Below are 4,849 nucleotides of genomic sequence, written 5' to 3'. Positions count from 1 at the left end.
CCTTGTTTTTTTCTTTCTTCCATGTTAGGTTTTTTTGCAGAGTATATCTTATTCAGTCTGGCAGGTTTTTTTGTTTTGTTTTGTTTTTGAAAAATAATTTCCCTGCTCCTCTGGCCCACAAGCTCCCCTGCTCCCAACACACACAAAATGTAGAATTTGTTCACTGGACCCTGTCTCAGCAGAATCTGTCCTCTGGGTTCCCTGTCTCATTTTAGTAGCTCTTGATGCCTCCTCTGTTGTCTTGTGACTGCTCACTCTAGGTAAGTGGAGGGGAACCCAGAGTGGGAATGTACGGAATATCCAGTGTCTAGTCAAGATTCCTTCTCCAGAAATAGTGACCTTCTAGGTATTACCAACTTCATCTCAGAAGGCAGTGGTTCATCGATTCTGGCTGCTGAAAAAGATACACTCCCTGAATGCAGGAATTCCTACCTGCTTTGTTCACAGCACTTGGAACAGCACCTGGCACACTAGATTTTCAGTAAGTATTCTGTGAATGAATGAACTAGATATCCATGAATGAGGCATCCATTTATGAACTGAATTTTGTTTTTAATTCAAAGGAAAGTTCAGCAATTTTAGGTCAAAAGGCATTTTCATGCTGCAATATTTAACATTTTAAGTGTTCTCATTTTCATCACTAACAGAGATTATATAAGAACCAACCAACAATCAAGTAAAAAATTGATTGGGCTTAGCCAGCTGAGGAACAGAGAGAGACACTTCTGGAAGAACCATCATGATGGCTGCCCCAAAAGAATCCCAAGTTCTATTTAAATATGAATTGGTTGGTGATGACAATACTGGTAAACTATATTTTCAAAGTGTCATTTGACTCATGAGTTTGAGATGTAGTCACTTTGATTGTTGAAGTCTATCGCCCCATGTTTCATACCAACAATAGACTTTTTAAATTCAATGAATTAGACATACATTTGGTAGCCTGAGAAATGGCTATCTGATCCAAGCCCAGCAAGCCATTGTAATGTTTGATGTGACATCAAGAGTTACAAGTGTGCACCTAAGCGGCACAGAGATCTGGTAGGAATATATGAAAACATCCTCGCCTTATTGCATGGCAACATAGTGCGTATTAAGGACTGAGAAATTAAGGAAAAATCCATTGTCTTCTAATGAAAGAAGAATCTCCAGTAATATGAGATTTCTGCCAGAAGTAACTACAACTTTGAGAAGCCTGTCCATTGGCTTGCTAGGAAACTAGCTGGCGATCCTGACTTGGAGTCTGTTGGCACGGGTGCTCTCACCCCACCAATCATAGTCATGGACTCAGTTTTGGAAGTTCAGTATGAGCACGGCTTAGAGGCTGCTCAGACTACTATTCTCCCAGAGAGAATGATACCCTGGGAGAAAAGGAAGCTGAAGTCCGAGGTCTAGTTTTATAGGCAACTGTCTTGTGATGTCCAGTAAGCAGTGTGTTTGTGACTTTATTACACAGCTAACCAGATATATCCTTCATCCTTACGATGCTAAATGAATGGGATTTGAAATGAATGTGGCAGTTTAAAAAAATACCTTTATATTTTACTTCCCTACTTGGCTGTTTGGACTCCAGTTGTTTCTTTCCTGAGTTTCAAATATAAGACTGCTGTGGTCACAGCACACACAGAAACACACAAAAAAATCAGTGGGTTTGGACTTTTCTTCTGGAATTGGACCATATATAGGTAAATAAAATATCACTGGGGAAAACCCCTAAATGTCCACTAGGTTAATAAATTAGTAAACCATGTAACAACTGATTTAATATTTTACAGTACTCAAAATAGTGATTATTAAAAATTTTAAACAGCATGAGAAAATGCTTATGCTAAGTTGTTAAGTCAGACACAAATTGAATATACATATAGTCACAACTGTAGTTCAAAAATAAATAAGCCTAATGGGAAATACATTTTAAAAAGTTAACATGATGAGATTATGGTTAGCTGTTTTTCTTTTTCTTTTTCAATATATTTTTAAATTTTGATTAAATTTTGATTTTTAAATTTTAAATTAATATATGTAATTATAATGAAGGAGAAAACCTTTTATTTCAATTGACAAAAAAATAAATCATCAAGTGTGTAAAAATACTTTGAAAATTAAAAAAAAGAACAATGCAAAATAGCACCTCATCATCAGATTGCTGGGAAATATTTGCAAATGTAAAAAGTTGATTATAATTTATCTACATCATGAAAAGCAATTAACAATTAGATGACAAATGCATTGTTTTGTAATGATTCAACAGCAAAACGAATTCAAAATATACTTTTCAGTAATCAAATCAGCACAATTGTGAAAAATTGTTCATGTCCTTTTTTGGTTTGTTTCCCTCATATAAGCCTATATTCCTGTGCTTTTTGGCCATAGCTGCATAAACTAATTAATATTTCAGTGGGTCTATGTACTACCCTAACCACACACCTCCCCCACCCCCAATAGTTCCCTGGTCTGAATTAAAGTAATTATTCTATTGGAAAAATAGTTCCAATAGCTTAGCTCACTGGCCCTGGCCTGATTATTGTGATTATAAGCTATTAACTGAAATCAATGCTATTGGCCACATGCTGGCTTAGTTACACAGTATCCAAATTTTTTGCCTTCTATTTGCATCTATTTTTGCAAGGGAAAAGAAAAGAATAAATGATCCTAGTCTATATTTTTAAACTAACCAAATGTATTATTTTCCACAAAGTTTCCCTCATTACACAATATTTTAAAAATCTCTATCCTTGTTTCCTGTTCTTTATTGTTCCTTCCATTCACTCATTTACCCTGCAGGCATTTTTTAAAGTAAATTTTTTTGTTTTAGAATAGATTTAGATTTACAGAAAAAAAAAAAAGAAACCTGGGAAGATAATGCAAAGTTCCCACATATATCACAGCCTGTTTTCTTTATTATTTAATATTATTTCTCTATTCTTTAGTATGGTGCATTAGTTACAATTAATGAACTAATACAGATACATTATTATTAACTAGAGTCCATACTTCATTCGCATTTCCTCAGTTTTCACCTAATGCCCTTTCCTGCTCCAGGATCTCATCCAAGATACTACATTACATTTAATTGTAATGTCTCCTTAGATCCCTCTCAGCTATGACAGTTTCTCAGACTTTTCTTGGTTTTGATGACCTTGAGAGTTTTGAGGAGTACTAACTAATCACGTATTTTGTAGAATTTTCCTCAATTGAGATTTGTCTGGTGTTTTTCTTACAATCAGACTGGAGTTATGTGTTTTAGGAGGAAGATCACAGAGGTGAAGGGCTATTCTCATCACATCATATCAAGGGCACATATTAACCCCATGACTTATCACCGCTGATTTTGATCACTGTTGATTTTGATCACTGTTGATCACTGAGGTAGCCTTGTAGGGGCTCTCCTCTGTAAAGTTGCTTTACCCCCCTCCCATTCCATACTGTCCTCTTTGGAAAGAAACCGCTATCCACAGGCCATCCTTAAGGAATGGAGAGTTATGCCCCACTTAGTAGAGGGCAGAGCATCTACATAAATTATTATGAATGCTTTGGCATGGGAGATTTGTTGAGTCTCCCTATTAATTGATTCAATACTTTAGTTATATCAATATGGACTCTTGGATATTTATTTTATACTTTGAGTTACAATCTACTACTACTTAATTTTGTTGTTGAAATTGTTTCAGTTTGGGCCATTGGGAGATCTTTCCATTGGCTCTGGTGTCCCTTTGATATACCCTCATCCTTGTAGAGTTTTGGTTTTTGGGGGGATTGGGGTTTTCTTTTTTTGTTTGTTTTTTGTACTTCCTTACTTTTTGATACTAAAAGATGCCCCAGGTTCTTCATCATAGATATTTTCTGCCCCAGTCTTAGAATTAGCCATTTCTCTAAGGAGCCCTGTTTCTGTCTATTGTAGAGTGGTACTAAAAACCAAATCTGGGTGCTAGGTGTGCTCATTGCTCCTAGGGTGTTGTTGCCCCCAGACCCTCCCAGCTGACAGAGCAAGGAAATATGTGTGTTATACCAACCGGTGTGTGTGTGTGTATCACACCTCTATGTATTTCTATTTGCAACTATCTTCATCTATATTAAGCTAAACACGAGTTTATACCTGTGATTTCAATTCTAATCCATTACCATATGAATCATTCTAGCCTCCTCTCCTTGATTAGCTCAAACTCCCACCCCAATAGTAAGAAACCTGGATCTTCCCATCACCATCTGTTTACTTAATTGTTCAATTTCAGCATACATGCACAGTGGTGTCAGAATTGTTACACCATACCCAGGCACTTATTTTTAAGTGTAGTTTTCGGGGTTGCATGAATTTGAGCTGAATATTTTTTAAAATAATCTTCATTACTTAAATTTCATTATATTTACCTCATAACTTAAATGTCCCTATTAGCATAAGCCTATGATCAAGGATGATATTAGCAATGGAAAACATCATAAATAATTTTAGTTCACTCATCCCCCCCCAATTTGACTGAGATATAAAACTGAGTCTGGAGAGATGCATACTCAAGTTCACAAAGATAAGAAACAGTTAGTATTTGGTACAAAGATGTATGTGTTAAAATTGATGCTTGATACACTATCTTTAAATTTCTTTTGAAAGTTCATAAAGATACATGAAAAGGCAAGAAATTGCAACTCTGCTGGAAAGTAATAATAAGAGAAGAAAGAATACTAGTAGAAACTTCAATAATTGTAGCCCCATGGAATTGGACAGAGAAAAATCCTAGAGTTTTCTTTACTTATGCACAGAACAAATGCAGATGGACCAGAAGATGATAGGAAAATATTTTGGTTCATCTTCTCTGATCATTCTAATTCTATAATAAAGGAGCATCAATGTCTG

The 4,849-nt window shown here is 35.6% G+C and overlaps 1 pseudogene; it reads left to right on the top strand.

Annotated features, from left to right (window-relative positions):
• Positions 1 to 742: 742 nt before the first annotated feature.
• Positions 743 to 1,395, top strand: LOC132417728 (GTP-binding nuclear protein Ran-like; annotated as a pseudogene).
• Positions 1,396 to 4,849: the final 3,454 nt, after the last annotated feature.

This window comes from Delphinus delphis, chromosome 21 (genome assembly GCF_949987515.2).
Source record: "Delphinus delphis chromosome 21, mDelDel1.2, whole genome shotgun sequence".
In the NCBI taxonomy this organism is placed as follows: Eukaryota; Metazoa; Chordata; class Mammalia; order Artiodactyla; family Delphinidae; genus Delphinus; species Delphinus delphis.
This window is presented reverse-complemented; position numbering and strand designations above follow the sequence as displayed.